We start from the raw sequence: 20,747 nt of genomic DNA, 5'->3' as shown, positions 1-20,747 counted from the left end.
CCATATAGGATGCTGGGAATCGAACCCGGGTTGGCCACGTGCAAGGCAAACGCCCTACCCGCTGTGCTATTGCTCTAGCCCCTTAAAAAAGGTTTTAAATAAATAAAACTAAAATGAATGGTTTCTGATCAGTCTAAAATACAAAACTGAAGAGATATTTCTCCTGGCAGAGAAAAGGGTGGAGAAGTCCTAGAGGGGAAAAAGGCTAGAAATGAGAGGAAGCAAAGTTTGATAATTCAACTTTATGTGGCAGTACTCTACAGGAAAAGAAAATACAATGTGGTAGGATTCAATAGTTCTCTTAAATTAAATTATTTGTTAAAATTAAGCTGTGCTCTGGGTCTTTAAATCAAAATGAATATACTGTGGTAATTGGGGATATGAGAAAAAATAAATTAACACTACTTGGAACATAGTTAATACGTCTGTTCTGCTGCCAATACCTGCTTGTGAGAGGGAATGATACGAAAGCAGATGAAAGTTGCAAATTGCATTTTAATAGGTTCATATATAATGATAGGCAAATTGTAATGCTGATTTTCTTCTGAATACTGCAGTTTGCACTGTTTTCCTCCAATAATTTCTGCTTCAATGATTGTATATTGATCTCCACTATGTATTTGTTTTCCTTAAATATTTTATTTGTAAGCTGAGGGAGGAGGCTCTGGGGGGCGGGGGAAGGGAGGGAATACCTGAAACCTATGCAAATTCTGCTGGTTTATCAGCCTGCTAGTTCACTCACGGAGTAACTGCTGTGGACTTGGAGGTGGTGTCCGTTGGGCTATTTTGTTTGCTGCTCTTGGTTTCATCTTTTGCCTTACACATTCCGGAGTTGGCTATTCAACGTGTTTGCATTTATTCTCCTTGCATTCCCTTCATATTTGATCTTTGTTTCTGCCTTGAGTCATTTCACAGCTAATTAATTTCTCTACCTTCCAAGTCAAAGAAGAAAGGCAAAATAACGCCGGGGGGAGGCTGCATGTTCCTCCAAACTCCTGGGCCTGCTGACCCCAGGACCAGCAACTTCCACAGACCTGGCTCCCTGCACAAAACCTTCTGCCCTGCAATTCCACCTCTGCCCTGCTCTGAGATGGAGGCAGTTTGGGGGCGCCTGGTTGTCTGTGTGGAAAGAAACACCCCAGTTCCCCATCCATAAGGCTGCCAACGCCTCCAGGGCTCCACCCAGCAAAGCTGGGGGCGACCATGTGGTGACAGGAGACTAGAACTGCTGGGTGTGAGCTCAGCACACACCCTACCCATTGCACTATTGCTGGGTCTCACTATTGCTGAGATTTTTTAAATCTGGGCTGAGGTAGCACTTTTTTTATTGTTGTTGTTGTTCTCATTTTTATTCTGGAGAAAGCAGATAGAAACCTAAGTGTTAAATTATAAAACTTGATCAAGTGGAAAATAAGTTCAACAATAACAATTATTCGAGACAGTGGCTAAACCATTGGCCAGTGGGTCTCCATAGTACAAAAACTCAGCAAGAGGGCCCAAAAGACAGCTCAGTGGGCTGAGCACATGCTCAGCAGTGGGAGGCCTGGTTTTGATCCCAGCATGGCATGGTCCCCTAGAACTGCTGAGAGCAACCCCTGGACGCAGAGCCAGGGAATACCCCAAGCATGGTCCCCGAGACAAAAATTAATCATCAATTTAAAACATAAACATAAGGCATATTTTAAAAATGTCAATGGGGGCAGAGCAATAGTATAGAGGGTAGGGCATTTGCAGTTAACCCAAGTTTGCTCCCCAGCATCCCATATGGTCCCCGAGCACCACCAGGAGTAATTCCTGAGTGCAGAGCCAGGAGTTACCCTGAACGTCACTGAATGTGGCCCAAAAAGCAAAAAACATATATAGTTTTATGTATTTACATACATACATCACGGCAGAGCCTGGCAAGCTACCCGTGGGGTATTCGATATGCCAAAAACAGTCACAATAATGGGTCTCACTCCCCTTACCCTGAAAGAGCCTCCGATATGGCAGCATTGGGAAAGATGAGTAAGGAGAGGCTGCTAAAATTTCAGGGCTGGGATGAAAGGAGACATTACTGGCACCCACTAAAGTAAACTGATGAACAACGGGATGACAATGATACAGTGATATACATACATATGTACACATACATGTATATATACATACATGTGTATATATATCAACAAGAAGGCTTTTTTGGTCAATCACATAATCCTATTTAGAGACTTTAAATTACAATAATAATAATGGTATAAGAATAATGCAAGAATTTTTTTTGATCAGGAAATTTAACAGGTAATAGAATTAAAAAAGATGCACACATATAGTTAACTGATTTTGGGGGGCAAAGTTACCAGACCTTCAACAGAAGATGGGAGGGAGACGGAAGAAGAATCCTTCCAAATTAAGGCAGGCCTTCTAATGTGGAGGTCTGAATCAATAAGGTAGGGATTGTGGCATAATCCGTTAGGATTAGCGGACACGGCAATATAAGAATCAGAGGCAGAGGGGTCACAGTCTGCTGCTAACTGTCCATGGCAGCTCTCTGTTAGTGGATGGGACTTTCTAGAATCCTTGAAATGAATAATAGCATTATTTATAACCTGCCTCTTTCTGAGAAAAAGTCTCACAAAATACCATCCTTGCATCAGGGAGAATGAACGATAAGGTGCTCCGAGTGGAGCCGTTAAGCTGCAGAGGGTCTGGATTCACAGTGGGCACGAATAGAGCAGCAGAAGCAGCACCAAAGGGAAGAGGGCTCAGGCCCACTATGGACACTGGGAGGTTTCACAGAAGAGGCGAAGAACTAAACACCTGGCAAGTGTTTGACCTGAGAATAAAAAGCAGAAAGGGATCCAGTTAGGCCACTTTGGGGTATTTACCTCAGAATAAGACTCCAAGAAGACATATGTCCCCCTGGATTCATTGCACAAAATTTTACAATAGTCCAGGGGTGGAAAGTGCCCATTTATATGGTCGGAGAAACTAGGGGTGGTAAGTAGACACCATGGAATGCTACTCAGTTATCAAAAATAAATAAAAATGAAATACCGTGACTTACAGCAGCATGGATGGACCGAGAGTGTATGAGGAGAGACAAATACCATACGAGCTAGTTACAGAAAGAGACTAATGAAACTGAGTAAGACAAATAGAAGCCTTTAGACTAAAAGACCACAGTCACGGTTACCAGCAGGGAAGGACAGTAGATAAATTGGGCCAAACAGGTCAATTGTGTGGTAAAGGATGGAGCTAACTTTCAGTAGTAAACTGAGCATATGATGTGCAGGTGCTTACTTATTGTGATGTGCCCCTGAAACCCTATATAGTAGCATGCAATGTCACTTCAATACAAAAACTATTTTTAAGGAGGAGAAAGGACTCAGGAAAAGAGCATAACGTTGAATAAACAAAGGTGTGAACAGATGTCCGTTCCAACCAGGAGCCGAGACTCTCACTGTGGCTCTAAAATTAAAAGTGATGCCCTTCTACTTTATTAATTTTAATGATTCAGAAAGCATCATTGGAAATGCATTCACCTAAGAGGGATTTTTTTTTTATCTTATTGCTGAAACGGTTTTTTGTTTTAAGGTTGAAAAACCAAGTACAAAGAGGGGGTGCAAACTTAAAACCATGAGGGTAATTTTTTTTTTAATGAAATGCTTTCTCTGAACAATTTGTTAGAAAACAGAGAATGAAAGGGGAAAGCAGCATAGCACTTCGGGCAGAGCACAGTGTGAAGCCATACAGATGCCTTGGGGACCCAAGGACACATCCCCCCGCGGCGGAGCTGAGACCGTTTGGAGCTCTCTCCTGCAGGTCAGGAAATTTTTGGTAAAAAAAAATTCCTGGCTTGGAAGGAAATCCACATGGATTATGATTACGGCGCTAGATAATAGAAGAGGTGGCCTTGGAGGAGATTTAATCAAAAAATAAATTTCTCAATCAAAAGGCTGCTTAGGAGCAAGAACGTCGGGAAACCAATCAATAGCTGTGCCCTGCAGAGCGCGGCCCGTCTTTGGTGCCCTGTGTGAGGTGGGTCCCGGGTCCTCCCGGGGCTGCTCAGACCGAGGCCAACACCCAGGGCTCAGCCCGGCTCAGCTCCGCACGCGGCAAGCCTGCTCACCCCACACCTGAGAGCCCGGACAGATTCCAAACAACCAGCTAATTAAACCTGGAGCACCAAGCTATCATCATCCGAGATTCATGGGCATCCAACGAGCAGAAGAACTAGCAACACGGCATTCGGCAACAGCTGTCACCTGCTATAATGTTCTTTAATTATCTTAAAATCTCTAAGAACTGACAAATGGGTGACAAAATGCAATTTTCTGTGTCAGGAAGCGAGAGACAGCGTGTGTTACTTTGATGAGAGGAAATACTGTAAAATCATCTCTCTCAGCGCTTCCTAGGGGGCGGGGGGACTGTTGTCACTCAAGCCTGTCTGTAAACACACTCATTACAGGCCTCCTGGAGGGACCGAATGGGTGAGGCTGGCCCAGGCACTGAGCTGTGCCAACCAGTGCCCCCTCCCCTTTGCTGAGTGAGCACAGTCCTCACCAGGAACTTTGCGCCCCACCCCAGCCTGGGTCCTCCCCAGGGCAGCCCTCCACTCCCCTAGGCATCTCTCCAAAGTGGACCCGGCCCCCCAGTGAGCAGTGCTCTCAGTAAGGGCTTCCTGGAGGCCCTCAGTTCTGTTGGTCTTGTGAAGGGGCGGGGAGTCTGCTATCCATCCTCTGCAGGGTTGTCGGCCTTGCCCAGTCTAACTGGTTTGTTGCAGGCAAGCCAACCGCAGCAAGAAGGCCACTGGGACTCCACTGCATGAAAGCCACCCACGTGGTACAGAGCAGAGAGCACTCCTGCACCCGGGACACGCTCGTCTTGAGTCCCCCTCAGGCTGGTCCCCCTCAGCTCAGGGCAGTCTGCAGAGCCGGAGCCAGCAGCGAGTGACAGCACGGTGGGCACCCACAGCTCCTTTGCTAGGTCCGGGCTCGGGTGTGCGTGTTTTCTAGTACTTGAGAGACAGGAAGCATGACCAGGCAGTATGCTAATGTCTGTGACCAGGCGCTAACAACCTCAAAGAATCACCTGGAAGTCCCAAAACATACAGTTTTTGTGATTTGTCATTAAAACGTGCATAAAACATAACCTGTAACAATAATTGTCCTGGTCCTGCTTTTGAAGCATCAGAATAAAGAGCTTCAAGTCCCTGCTCTCCCTCGAAATGCGCTTTCTTATCCCAGGGTTCCTTACTTTCACTCTGGAGAAGCCCATGTTTTCTCTCCAGCTTCTCTCTTTCTCTCCCCTCACATCTTTCTAAATAATTTTCAATTTAAAAAAAAATCTATCTTGCTTCATCTTGTAAATAAAATTTACAGCTTGAAGAAGTGACCAGTGAACATCCCATTCACTGATGATAGTGTAACCATTTAAATCCTGTGTTTTAAGTTATTTGCTATGCGTCGCCCGGCCTGGGGTCACCCACATCATCTCAGTCTGGGGTGTCTTGAGTCCTTTCTTTTTACTTTATGGTGCAACCTTGGCTCTCTCCCCACTGAAGTCTCAAGTCTTATGTAACTTTTCTGTGATTTTTTTTTTAACTGAAGCACTGCGCACTACAGTTACAAAGGTATTTATGATTGAGTTTCAGGCGTATATTGTTCCAACAACAATCCCTTCACCAGTGCCCACTACCCTCCACCAGTAGTATCCCCAGTTTCCCTCCCACCCCCCATTCTGCATCTGTGGCGGGCACATTCCCCCTTCCCGACTAATCTGTGTTCCCTTCCCTGACTTATCTTCCTTAGCTCTGCCCCAGCACCAAGGAGAAACCCTTCTTGATTTCTCTCTCCCTTTCCCTCTCTCTCCCCCCCTCTCTCTCTCACTCTCTTGCTCTCTCTCCTTCCATCCCTCCTCCACCTCCTCCTCCTGCTCTCTCCTCCCATCCCTCCTCCACATCCTCCTCCTGCTCTCTCCTCCCCTCCTTTTTCATATTCCCTAAATAAAGCTACTTCACTTCAAAAAAAATTGTTTGCTACAATGGTCACATTCTTGTTTAATGTCTATAAAATTCTTGGTCTGTTTCATGATCTTTGAGATGTAAGTCCTCTGGGGGCAGTTCTAAGATATGTCAAGTGATTTTATTCATGGTATTTTGATAATGTTAATATTGTCAATATTTGGCATTCCATAGTTGCACAGAAATGGGTCAACTGTTTTCTCCAAGGCCATTGAGTCGGATTCATCTGGTTTCTTGTCTCTGCCTTGAATGTCATTATCCATTCCATCAGTGCATCTCATTTTATCACCACAGCCCAGAGGTGCCGGCATCTTAGTGTCAGGGCATGATTAGACCGTTAATTGAAACGGCACCTGAAATGGACATGCCAGCAATGTAAAGAGATAAGAGAAAATGACATTTTCTCCAATCAGCTTCCACAGAGACTCCAGGGCGGGGTGTGAAGTGGATCCCAGCCATTTCCCAAGCAGCCGCAAAATCTGTATCCTAATTTGCCAGTTTAACTTCAGGCAGGAAAATAAAATTCTGTGTAATGAATATGCCATTTTACATATTTAATACAACTGAAGAAAATTATAATCTAAGAAGAATTATTGTTTTAGCTCTGAAAACTAAGAGCGAAAGGACAAGAACCGTGAGTCCCAAAGAAACCACTGACCTAAGATCACAAAGATCATATTAAATACACGGAGACAAGGCTTCGCAGCCTCTAAGATGTTTGAAAAAGTTACACAGCCCTTGGTCTCACACCCTTTGGCTTCTTTCTAAATAGAACCTAGAACCTTCCCCTGTTCTCATCTCTTGGAGGAGGGGGTCTTCAGCAAGGACGGGTAGGGACCGAAACAACTCAGATACTCTTCACAAGCCTGAAGAAAAACTAGATGATGCATGATTGGCACCGTATGTCAAATCAGTTCCAACAGATTTATTTTGTTTTTCATTGTGATTCATTCCTATTTGTTAAATCATCACATAAGAACTCCAACCGCACTTCCCCCATTTGCCACGCACTCTCATTTGCATCCTTCAGCAGGACAGTGATTGGACAGAAAGACAAGGGACTGACCAAGACCCACACTCCTCCCCCACAGTCTAAATCTGCTGAGAGAAAGAGAGTACCCAGGGGCTGGAGAGATGGTACAGCGGGCAGCACGCCTGCCCTGCACGCAGCCAACCTGGTTCAAACCCCGGCATCCCGTATGGTCCCCCAAACACCTTCAGGAGTAAGTCCTGAGTGCAGAGCCAGGAGTAAAACCTGAGCACCGCTGGGTGTGGCTCAAAACCAAGAGAGAGAGTGAGAGAGAGAGAGAGAGAGAGAGAGAGAGAGAGAGAGAGAGAGAGAGAGAGGCAACCAGCTGGGCTCTAAGTAACAAGTTCTCATCAATGGAATGTGAGGCCTAGTGACATTTGCCAATTCTGGGCTAAGATGCTAAGTACTGGGTGCTCAACCCTCTATATCTCCCCTTCATGACGGGCCAACTAAATGCAAAGGACACAGAAGACACCAGGAAGTCTGAAGACACCAGGAAGTCTGAAGAAGTCTCTCTGTCCAATCACTGTCCTGCTGAAGGATGCAAATGAGAGTGCGTGGCAAATGGGGGAAGTGCGGTTGGAGTTCTTATGTGATGATTTAACAAATAGGAATGAATCACAATGAAAAACAAAATAAAAAGACAACAAAGGAAACGTGCATAAATCTGGGCTGTATGCAGGATATTAATGAGCTATGGGGAGAGGGGTTAGCACACCACTGATGCAAGCAGTGGCATAGCACATACCAATTCACAGCTAACACTCCTAGGCATCTTACAAATGCTGGATGGATGGACAGATGGATGGATGGGTGAATGGATGGCTGGGTGGACAGAGAGACAGACAGATGGCAGCAGCATTAAACATTAAACACTAACCTATTAAAACTCTGGAGATCATAAAATCCTGCCACAAACATAGTGATATTCACTCTCAATACATGTGAACTGGGCCAGTAATTAATTTTAATATGAATAATTAGAAAAATAATGATATAATGCCAATCAACTTCTGTAGGAGATTGTCAGAAATTTATAAACTAACTAAATATAAACTTTAAAAAATTAAGGGGCTGAAGCTATAGTACAGCGGGTAGGGCATTTGCCTTGCATGTGACCAACCCGGGTTCAATTCCCAGCATCCCATATGGTCCCCTAAGTGCCACCAGTAGTAATTCCTAAGTGCAGAGCCAGGAGTAACCCCTGAGCATTGTCGGGTGTGATCCAAAAAGAAAAAAAAAATTAAATAATGAGAGTCTTTCAAAATACCTGCATGCTTATATGCTTATGACTTCTCCCAAATAATTCTGAAAAAGATGGGGATGAGCTTACTACGGGATAGACTTCAGAGCAATAGGCTTTGCAGAAGATATTCATTCAAGCTCTGGCCATAGCATTTACTAGCTTTGGGACTTGAGATGAATTACAGATTCTCTCTAAGCTTCACTTCCGTCATGTGTAACACACAAACAGTGGTGAAAGTAGAAAACTTCACATGCTACCTGGCACAAAGAACACCATTCAATTCATATTAGCTGCTAATCTTATTCTTGAGGGTGAACTTACACATCACTATTGTTAGTCTGAATACATGCAAGTATCTCTGCCACAGTGACTGGTTATTTCACAGATATTAAGCCACAATAAATCTTAAAAAAATATTTCTCCATTTCTCAAGCATAGTTCTTTTTTTTTTTTTTTATTGAATCACTGTGGGAAAGGTTACAAAGCTTTCAGGTTTATGTCTCAGTCATGCAAATATCAAACACATTTCCCTTTACCAATACTTATTTTTTCCCATGAAGAACCCCAATAAAAACCCCACCCCCCACCCCTCCCCGTCCCTGTGAGGCAGATGAATTCTAGTTAACACTCTATCCGCTTTGATTAGATTGTTTCAATAAAAGATTCACCACTATTATTTAGAGTTTCCCCCCCCCCCAAATCAGACATGCTGAAAAAGCATTGTGAAGTGATTTGCTTTCTACAGCTGGGTTCAAGAATTAAATGTTGGTTTTGGATTTCTGCTATTTTACCTATTGACCCTGGAAGTATTTCTACTGAAAGTCAGATAGTTAAGAAATTGGTTTCTGTGTTCTGGAGTCGTGGCCGTGCTGGAGAGCCGCTCGTGGGGGGCAACTGGTGGCCTCGGTAGGGCGTGAAGGGCGGAGCGAAACGCCCCCCTTCCCATGAGGTTTTAGTCGCCCCCACACTCCCGGCTCATACCTGCTGTCCACAAGGCTCCCATGTGGCCGCCATCTTTCTTTCCAGAGAGGAGAGGGCGAATGGGGCAACACCCTTTCCCCTCCGGCAGACTTGATGGGCTGGATCAACGCATAGTCCGTTCACTTTTCTGCTCCAAGCTGCTGGGTTCTGCATTAAGTCCTTGTGCTTCTGGGGCCATGGCCGTGCTGGAGAGCCGCTCGCGGGGGGCGACTTGTGACCTCAGTAGGGCGTGAAGGACGGACCGGAACGCCCCCCGACCCATGAGGTTTTAGTCGCCCCCACTCCCCCGGCTCATACCTGCTGTCCACAAGGCTCCCATGTGGCCGCCATCTTTCTTTCCAGAGAGGAGAGGGCGAATGGGGCAACACCCTTTCCCCTCCGGCAGACTTGATGGCCTGGATCAATGCATAGTCCGTTCACTTTTCTGCTCCAAGCTGCTGGGTTCTGCATTAAGTCCTTGTGCTTCTGGGGCCGTGGCTGTGCTGGAGAGCCGCTTTGGGGGCAACTGGTGACCTCGGTAGGGCGTGAAGGACGGACCGGAACGCCCCCCTTCCCATGAGGTTTTAGTCGCCCCCACACCCCCGGCTCATACCTGCTGTCCACAAGGCTCCCATGTGGCCGCCATCTTTCTTTCCAGAGGGAGGAGGGCGGAAGGGAGCAACACCCTTTCCCCTCTGGGCAGAAATGATTGCCTGGATTAACGCATAGTCCTTTCACTTTTCTGCTCCAAGCTGCTGGGTTCTGCATTAAGCCCTTGTGCTTCTGGGGCTGTGGCCGTGCTGGAGAGCCGCTCGTGGGGGGCAACTGGTGACCTCGGTAGGGCGTGAAGGACGGACCGGAACGCCCCCCTTCCCATGAGGTTTTAGTCGCCCCCACACTCCCAGCTCATACCTGCTGTCCACAAGGCTCCCATGTGGCCGCCATCTTTCTTTCCAGAGAGGAGAGGGCGAATAAGCATAGTTCTTTTTAAAAAATGTCAACAACTCTCTGGAAAGAAAGATGGCGGCCGCACGGGAGCCTTGTGGAAAGCGGGTTTGAGCCGGGCTGGGGGGGGGGGGGAGCAGCGGGGACCTCATGGGAAGGGGGGCTTTGTGGGCCGTCCCCCACGCCCCACCGAGGTCGCCAGCTGCCCCCCACGAGCGGCTCTCCGGCACGGCCACGGCCCCGGAGGCACAAGGACTTAGCACAGAGAACCAGCCGCTTGGAGCAGAAAAGCAAAGGGACTTGTGTTAAACCGCGCGCCACCAAGCCTGCCCGGAGGGGGAAGGGCGTTGACCAGCCCGCCCGCTCCTCTCTGGAAAGAAAGATGGCGGCCGCACGGGAGCCTTGTGGAAAGCGGGTTTGAGCCGGGCTGGGGGGGGGGGGGAGCAGCGGGGACCTCATGGGAAGGGGGGCTTTGTGGGCCGTCCCCCACGCCCCACCGAGGTCGCCAGCTGCCCCCCACGAGCGGCTCTCCGGCACGGCCACGGCCCCGGAGGCACAAGGACTTAGCACAGAGAACCAGCCGCTTGGAGCAGAAAAGCAAAGGGACTTGTGTTAAACCGCGCGCCACCAAGCCTGCCCGGAGGGGGAAGGGCGTTGACCAGCCCGCCCGCTCCTCTCTGGAAAGAAAGATGGCGGCCGCACGGGAGCCTTGTGGAAAGCGGGTTTGAGCCGGGCTCGGGGGGGGGGGAGCAGCGGGGACCTCATGGGAAGGGGGCCTTTGTGGGCCGTCCCCCACGCCCCACCGAGGTCGCCAGCTGCCCCCCACGAGCGGCTCTCCGGCACGGCCACGACTCCAGGACACAGAAACCAATCTCTTAACTAGCTAACTTTTAATAGAAATTCTTCCAGGGTCAATAAGTAAAATAGCAGAAATTCAAAATCGCGCGGCCGCTATCGAGGCCACGCGACATCATTTTATTCTTAAACCAAGTTGTAGAAAGCAAATCATTTCACAACGCTGTTTCAGCATGTCTGATTGGGGGTGGGGGTGGGTCGTAAACTCTTAACAATAATTGTGCATCTTCTATCGAAATAATCTATCTAGTCAAAGTAGATAGAGTATTAACTAGAACTCATCTGCCTCACAAGAATTGGGAGGGGTGGGAGGTGGGGGTCTATTGGGGTTCGGGGTTAAAAATGAGTATTGGTAAAGGGAAATGTGCTCGGTATCTACATGACTGAGACCTAAACCCGAAAGCTCTGTAACTTTTCCCACAGTGATTCAATAAATAAATAAATTATAAAAAAAAAAATGTCAACAACTTACACTCAGAGTGCAGAATCTGAAACACATTCAAGAGTGGCTCTCAGGGGCTGGAGCGCTAGAACAGCGGGTAGGGTGTTTGCATGGCACACGGTCTACCCAGATTGGACCCCTGGGACACCATATGGTCCCCTGTACCCCGCCAGAAGTGATCCCTGAACATAGAGCCAAGAGCAAACCTTGAGGACCACTGCCTGTACCCCCACACAGAAAGACAGAGAGAGAGAGAGAGAGAGAGAGAGAGAGAGAGAGAGAGAGAGAGACTGGTTCTCAGTAGATGCAACATGATTTTATAATTGCTGATCTATTCTTTCTAAAAATCAAATTTCAGCGAGCCAACCCTGTGGCCTCTAACCATTGCCACTGGTCAAGTCCACCTTCATGGTTGTCTCCATCTCTTCATGGGTTTCCCTTCAACCCAGAAGTGTCTCCCAGAGCTTCTGCCACTCTCTGCCAGAAAAGCCGTAACTTCTACCTTTATGCATTTTCTTGGGCCTGACCAGTTCTATAAACCACTTTCTTCCTGTTCATCTCCCTGGCAAATATTAAAGTCAACTCGCAGGGATAAATCCCTTCTCATACTTTATACACTTAGCAAACATCAGGGCTCTTTACTTATTTAGAAAGTTAAATGACAATTTGTTAAGAAGTATCATCTCTGCAAATGACATGAAGTGAATTTCCACTTTGAACTTTACTAATCTGATTATTAGAGAGCACGTTTTTACACATTTTTCAATATTTTTATGACCAACAAAACATAAAGATGTATTGAAAATACAAAAAAAGGCAATATAACCAAAAATGAAACTGAGTTTACCCATGGTATTATTACTCCAACAAGGAGATTCCTTGACAAAATTACTCACCAAGAGGTAAAGTCTGTGCACTGATTCATAATCATGAATTACAGGCTCCCTGGGGACCTAGGAAGAGAAAAACATAAGGGTAAAGTGTTGAAGGCCTGGGGTCGAAGAGATAGTACAGCAGGTAAAGTGCTTGCTTGCATGAACCTGACCTGGTTTCACTCCCTACACCAGACAAGGGCCTACTAGGAGTGAACACTGAGTGCAGAGCCACAAGTAAGCCCTGAGTGCAGAGCCAGAAGGAAATCCTAAGTATGACCAGGTGTGGCCAGAAAAATTTAAAAAGCCTAAATATCATTAGAGTGAATAAGACCCTCAAACAGAGCAAAATATCAACCCTGAGGGGCAGAGGGAGGACCTGAGCACTGAGAAAAATGTTTCAAGTCACGCAAGCCATAGACAAGAGTCGCGCGTGTTGACTTATACTAAGGTCTTCTGGGTTTTTATTCTATTGATTGTTTCATTGTCCATTCTGAAGAAAGTATCTTTGTATGTCTTTGGCACCCTCTTTTGGGCAGTCTGATTATATCAAAACTGGTATTTGTTTGAATAAAACAGATTTCTGAGCATGTCATAAACAAATTGAAATCACTCACATTATTTTACATGTTTGCTTTTTCTAATTAATGTAAATTAATAGATTTCTTAGAGGATTTTGATTTACAGACAAAATCAAGCAGATAATACAAAACTTTCATAGATTCCTCTCTGCAACTGTTTTATCGTATTAACATCTGCACGCATAAAATACATCTGTTAAAGTTAGTGAAACAATATTGGTACATTATTATTAACTGAAGTTCATAGCTTACAATAGAGTTGTATAGTACTATTGGTTTTGAAAATATCTCACATAACCAATATTAGCGTATCATAGAGAACAGCTTGTCTTTTGAAACTGCTGTTTCACCTTTTCATCATTCCTCCCTTCCTCCCACCCCTCCCAACCACTAATCTTTTTATTATTACTATAGTTTCTATTGTCCCTACAGTTTTTAAGAATTACAATTATAATGGAATATGTATCCTTTTCAGACTGTTTTGTTTCACTAAGAAATATACATTTAAGAGTCTCCCATACTGAGGTTTGAGAGACAGTACAAGGAGGGCCCTTGCCCTACACCTGGCCAAACCAGGGTCAAATCCTGGCACCCCTTATGGTCCCCTAAGAATTGCCTGGAGTTATCCCTGAGCATCGAGCCAGGAGTAACTCCTGAGCACCACAGGAGTTACACAGGGTGTGAAACAAATACAAAACTGAAAGTCTTCCATATCTTTTTGTGATGTGGTCATTTCTTTTCCACTAAACAATATTTTATTGTATGAATGGATAAAAGTTTGTTTTAGGGGGTATGGTGCCACCAGCAGGTCAATCTGTACCTGTGAGGTGAGTGCATCAGCAGCCTCATGGCGCCTTTAGACTTCCAGATACCCCAAAATTGCTGCTGTGCCTTTGGCCAGACCCCAAAAAATTGGGGCAAAGTTTACCAAGAAAGTAAACGGCCAAAAGTTAGGTATGTGGGAAACACACCCACAAACCACCTCCGACTCAGCTATATAATTGGAGGCAAGGCCTCTTTGGTTCCTGATTGAGCTGCTTAATGGCCATGATCCCAGAGACTCAGAAACGAATCTCGGAACCCAGTGGCTTTAGGTAGAAATGCATCCGGTCCCTGCAGTACACTACCGGTGCTGGGCCAACCCAGGTGGGAATAGGTTTCGTGCCTTGGCTTGTTCCCCCTGGCGGCCCAGTGGCCGCCATCTTTCAGAGGCCACTGGATAGTCACATTTGGGCCCCCAGTGACGAGACACACAGGGCCTCATAGGATGGGGGTGGAGCCCAGCTTGTCCTCCCCACCCCAACGAGACCCCAAGTCATCGCCCACGAATGGCCTCTCTGGCTCCTGATCAAGCTGCTTAACGGCCATGATCTCAGAGACTCAGAAACAAATCTCAAAACCCAGTGGCTTTTGGCAGAAACGCATCCGGACCCCACAGTACGGTACTGTCGCCTGGCCACCCCAGGGATGAAAGGGTATTGTCCCTCCGCCTGCTCCCTCTTGGCGGCTTGGGGACCGTCATCCTCCAGAGGCCACTGGACAGTCAGGCTTGGGCCCACAGTGACGAAACTTGTTGGGCCTCACAGGATGGGGGGGTGGGGGGAACCGGGCCTGTCCTCCCCACCCCAATGAGACCCCAAGTCATTGTCCACAAACAGCCTCTCTGGGTCCTGATCAAGCTGCTTAACGGCCTTGATCCCAGAGACTCAGAAACAAATCTCGAAACCCAGCAGCTTATGGCAGAAATGTGTCCGGACCCCGCAGTAGGTTACTGTTCCCGGGCCACCCCAAGGGGGAAAGGGTGCTGTCCCTCCGCCTGTTTCCTTCTGGCGGCTCTGTGGCCGTCATCCTCCAAAGGCCACTGGACAATCAGGCTTGGGCCCGCAGTGACGAAACTTGTTGGGCCTCATGGGATGGGGTGGAGCCGGGCCTGTTCTCCCCACCCCAATGAGACCCCAAGTCATCGCCCATGAACAGCGTCTCTGGCTCCTCATCAAGCTGCTCAACGGCTATGATCCCAGAGACTCAGGAGCAGACCTCGAAACCCAGTGGCTTTTGGCCAAAATCCCTCCAGATTTAAGTGTTAAAATTTTGGAATTTCAAAATCCTGCGGCCACTACTGCAGCCAGGCGAGATCATATGTTATTCATAATCAGCAATAGAAGACAAATTGTCTATTGTTGCCTTTTCAGCAGATCTGAGTGTTGGTAAAATCACAAATAACAATGGTGGATCTGGTGTCAAAATATTGAATGTAATCAAACTAGAGAGAGAGTAATGTGGAAATCATCTGCCCCACAGGTAGGGGGAGGGTGTGGGATGGGGGAATACTGGGGTTTTGGGTGGTGGAGAATGGGCACTGGTGAAGGTATGGGTGTTTCATTGTATGACCGAGACTTAGACCCAAAAACTTTGCAACTGCTCTCACGGTGATTCAATAAATAAAATTATAAAAAATGGAAAAAAAAGTTTGTTTTATCTACTTCCCTCATGTACTTCCAGTTTGGGTAATTATGAACAAAACTGCCATAAAGTCTTCTGTGTAGGCTTGTGTTTGTATGTGTATGTATACATAAGGTTTCAACTCATTTTAATAATACGAACACGGTTTCTGCTAGATCTGTGGTAAAAGTCTAGCTTTGTAAGAAACTGACAAATTGTCTTTCAAAGTGATTCACCATTTTGTATTTCCACTAGCAAAGGGCAAACATTCCCAAATTCTCACCAGATTTTAGTACTGTGAGGATTTTAGATTTTTTAGCTATGTGTAACTGGGATCATTTCAACTTCGTGATTAATCATGATAATGTTTGTGTATGTATGTACCGACATATTTCTCAGTGTGTGTGTGTATGTGTGTGTGTGTGTGTGTGTGTGTGTGTGTGTGGTGCCAGGTATTGAATTCCGACACTCACATAAACAAGACATGTGCTGTGCTACTGAGTTTCATCCTGGCCATATAATGTATAATATTTTCTTCATTGTTGGGTTAAATTTTCTAATATTTTGCCTGTGACCAGACTTCTCTGACTCACAACTGAGTTCCACAGAGATACCAAGCTGCTGAAAATTTCAGGTACACTGGGTTTCTTTTTGGCTAAAAACTCCAGGCTTTCTCGGAGTCAGGGTGAGTGACCTCCCGTCCCAAAAGTTCCAGCAGTCACACACACATTGCACCACCACAGTCATTCAAGCTCACTGCCCAGTTAAATATTCTGGATTTTCTTGACATCTCCAAGCTCTACAATATTAACATCCCAGTTGCACACCAGATTGGATGGGAATGTAATCTAGAAGCCAACTAAGTTCAATCAACAGAAACATTAACAAAGGCTCAACTAGCAACAACAACTTAGTAAACCTTCAGACAACGACTTAATATCCCCATGGTGAAGGACAGCAATTTTCATAAATTTTCCTTTACCAAAGTATTTTTTTTGTTTTTTGTTTTGTTTTGTTTTGTATTTTACACCAAAGTATTTTTTTTTATTAGTGAGACATATGAGTTACAATTGTAGACTTACAAATTTTTGTGCTTGGGTTTCAATTATACAATGACCAAATGTCCATCCCTCCACCAGTGCCCATTTCCCACCACCACGGATCCCAGTATCCCTCCCACCCCCCATCGCCCCCATTCCACCCTGCCTCTGTGGCAGGGCATTCCCTTTTGTTCTCTCTTATTGGGTGTTGCGGTTTGCAAAAGAGGCAATGGGTGACAATAATGTTTGGTCTATAGTCTACTTTCAGCATGCTTCTCCCATCCTGGGAGGATCCTCCCAAAACCTTTATTTGGTGTTCCCTTCTCTATCTGAGCTCCCTTTTCCCCTAGCATGTGTGGCTGGCCTCCAAGCCATGGAGTAAAATTCCTGGTACTAATCTCGGCCATTCTTGGGTGTTAGTCTCCTGTTTTGTTACTTTATGTTCATCAGATGAATGCAGTCTTTCTATGTCTATCCCTTTCTTTCTGAGTCATTTCGCTTAACATGATACTTTCCATGTAGTACCACTTGTATGTAAATTTCATGATTTCGTCTTTTCTAACAGCTACATAGTACTCCATTGTGTAGACGTACCAAAGTTTCTTTAACCAGTCATCTGTTCTTGGGCACTCAGGTTTTTTCCAGATTCTGGCTATTGTAAAGAGTGCTGCAATGAACAAACAAGTGCAGATGTCACTTTGACTATACTTTTTTGCCTCTCTGGGATATATTCCCAGGAGTGGTATTGCTGGGTCAAATGGGAGCTCAATTTCTAATTTTTTGAGAATCGTCCATACTGTTTTCCAAAAGGGCTGAACCAGTCGGCATTCCCACCAACAGTGAAGGAGGGTCCCTTTCTCGCCACATCCTCGCCAGCACCGGTTGCTTTTGTTCTTGTGGATATGTGCCAGTCTCTGTGGTGTGAAATGCTATCTCATTGTGGTTTTGATCTGCATCTCCCTGATGATTAATGATGTGGAGCATTTTCTCATGTGCCTTTTAGCCATTCGGATTTCTTCTTTGTGAAAGTTTCTATTCATTTCATCTTCCCATTTTCTGATGGGGTTGAATGTTTTCTTTTTGTGGAGTTCAACCAGTACTTTGTATATCCTTGATATCAACCCTTTGTCGGATGTGTATTTGGCGAATATCCTTTCCCATTCTGTAGACTGTCTTTGTATTTTGGTCACTGTTTCTTTGGAGGTGCAGAAGCTTCTTAGTTTAAGATAGTCCCCTTTGTCTATCTCTGTTTTCACTTGCTTGGCCAGCAGTGTGACATCTTTGAAGACACCATTAGCTTCTATGTCATGGAGGGTTTTGCCAACTTTTTTCTCAATATACCTTATGGATTCCGGTCTGATGTTGAGGTCTTTAATCCACTTTGATCTTACTTTTGTACATGGAGTTAGGCAAAGATCTGAGCCCACTTTTTTGCATGTAGCCGTCCAGTTTTGCCAGCACAATTTGTTAAAGAGGCTTTCCCTGCTCCACTTCACTTTTCTTGCCCCCTTATCGAAGATTAGATGCTCATATGCTTGGGGGAGATGTCAGTATATTCAACCCTGTTCCATTGGTCTACAGCTCTGCCTTTGTTCCAGAACCATGCTGTTTTAATTACCACTGCTTTGTAGTAGAGCTTGAAGTTAGGCAGGTTGATTCCTCCCATTTTCTTTTTCCCAAGAATTGCTTTAGCTATTCGTGGGGCTTATTGTTCCATATAAATTTCAGGAGTGTTTGCTCCATTTCTTTGAAGAATGGCATGGGTATCCTAATAGGGATCACATTGAATTTATACAGTGCTTTGGGAAGTATTGCCATTTTGACAATACTAATTCTCCCGATTCATGAACAGGGGATATTTTTCCATTTCCTCATATCCTCTTTTATTTCCTGAAGTAACGTTTTATAGTTTTCTTTGTACAGATCCTTTACTTCCTTAGTTAAGCTGATTCCTAGGTACTTGATTTTCTGGGGCACAATTGTAAACGGGATTGTTTTTTTCATGTCGCTTTCTTCTTTCACTATTTGCATATAGGAAAGCCATGGACTTTTGGGTATTGATTTTATAGCCTGCAACATTACTATACAAGCCGATCGTTTCTAGGAGTTTCTTGGTAGAGGTTTTAGGGTTCTCTAAGTATAGTATCATATCGTCTGCGAATAGTGAGAGCTTGATTTCTTCCTTTCCTACCTGGATGCCCTTTATATCTTTTTCTTGCCTAATCGCTATTGCAAGTACTTCTAGTACTATATTGAACAGCAGTGGAGAGAGTGGACATCTTTGTCTCGTCCCTGATCTTAGGGGGAAGGCTCTCAGTTTTTCCCCATTGAGGATGATGCTTGCTGTAGGCTTGTGGTAAATTGCTTTAACTATATTGAGGAAAGTCCCCTCTATTCCCATTTTGGCTAGGGTTTTCATCATGAACGGGTGCTGGATCTTGTCAAATGCTTTCTCTGCATCTATTGATATGATCATATGATTTTTATCTTTTCTTTTGTTGATATGATGAATTATGTTGACTGATTTCTGAGTGTTAAACCAGCCTTGCATCCCAGGGATGAATCCTACTTGGTCATGGTGTATGATCTTTTTGATGAGTAGTTGAATTCTATTTGCTAGTATTATGTTGAGAATCTTCGCATCCATGTTCATCAGGTATATCGGCCTGTAGTTTTCTTTTCTCGTGATGTCTTTGTTTCCTTTTGGTATTAGAGAGATATGGCCTTCATAGAAACTGTTTGGGAGAGTTTCCGTTTTTTCAGTTTCCTGGAAAAGTTTGAGAAGGACTGGCAGTAGGTCCTCTTTAAATGTTTGGAAAAATTCGCTAGTGAATTCATCTGGACCTGGGCTTTTGTTTTGGGGAAGACTTTTGATTACAGTTTCAATTTCCTTGATGTTAATAGGTCTATTCAGATACTCTAGATCCTCTTTATTCAGCTTTGGGAGATTATAGGAGTCCAGGAATTTATCCATTTCTTCTAGGTTCTCTTGTTTGGTGGCATACAGACTTTCAAAGTAGTCTCTGATGATCTTTTGGATTTCTTTGGTTTCTGTTGTGATATCCCCCTTCTCATTTCTGATTCAGTTTATTAGGGTTCTCTCTCTCTGTTTCTTTGTGAGTGTTGCTAGTGGTTTATCTATCTTGTTTATTTTCTCAAAGAACTAGCTCTTGGTTTCACTGATCTTTCGGATTGTTTCTTTGGTTTCCATGTCGTTGATTTCTGCTCTAAGTTTTATGATCTCTTTCTTTCTGCCTGATTTAGGCACTTTCTGTTTATCCTTTTCTAAGGTCTTGAGCTTACACCAAAGTATTTTTGATAATTCCTTTTGCCACTTAGTGGTAACAAGCAGTATAAGTCATCTTGGGCCTGCTATGGGGCAAGCTGAGGGGTGATTGGGAAAATGGGAATAATGGTGAAAGGAAGGTCACAGGGGTGTGGGATTGGACTATTGAATGCCTGTAACAAATCATCATGAACAAGTTTGGAATCCATGGTATTTAAAGTGGGGTAAAATAAACAGATACTCTAATTTTTAGAGGGCTTTTACATGTAGGTTCAAAAGAAATAATTGTCTGGTGTTTGCTTTATAATGTCTTTATCTGGTTTGGGGGTTAGTGCAATGCTACCTTTGTAAGGTGTTGGAAAGTGTTCCCTCTGCTTCCATTCTCTGAAAGAGGTTGTAGAGAATTGGTGTCCCTTCTTCCTTAAATGTTAGGTTTATCAATGAAATCATCTAGAACTGGTGCTTTCATTTGTGGGATTTTATTAAATGTTGCTCGAGCAGGCCCAGTAACGTCTCCATTGTGAGACTTTGTTGTTACTGTGTTTGGCATATTGAATACATCAAGGAGAGTTTGCCAGGCTCTCCGAGAGGGGTGGAGGAATCGAACTCAGGTTGGCTGGGTTGGCCTGGTCGGCTGCATACAAGGCAAATGCCCTACCCACTGTGCTATAGCTCCAGCCCATTAAATGTTGGTTCAAAATATTTCACTGTCTATTTAGAGAGCCCATTTCTTCTTGTTTGAGTTTGGTACTTTCTGTTCAATGGTGTAGTTTATGTAAACTGTCAAATTTGTAAATATAGAACTGTACGTAGTATTTCATATTATCTTTCTATTGTCCATGAGATCTTCTGTGATCAGTTCTGCCAGTTTTTTACTTCGCCGACTTTAATGCTCTGTTGTTAGAAGCATACATATTGCAGATTGTCACGGATTCTTAGAAAGGCAACTCTGCTTTTATAACACAATACCTCATTTACTCCTGGACATTTTCCAGGTTCTGAAATCAGCTTTACCTAAAATCAACAATTATTGCAGTTTTGCTTTCA

This window comes from Sorex fumeus, unplaced genomic scaffold (assembly GCF_029834395.1).
Source record: "Sorex fumeus unplaced genomic scaffold, SorFum_2.1 ptg000122l, whole genome shotgun sequence".
Taxonomy (NCBI): domain Eukaryota; kingdom Metazoa; phylum Chordata; class Mammalia; order Eulipotyphla; family Soricidae; genus Sorex; species Sorex fumeus.
The sequence above is the reverse complement of the archived record's forward strand: the minus strand, read 5'-3'. Positions refer to the sequence as shown.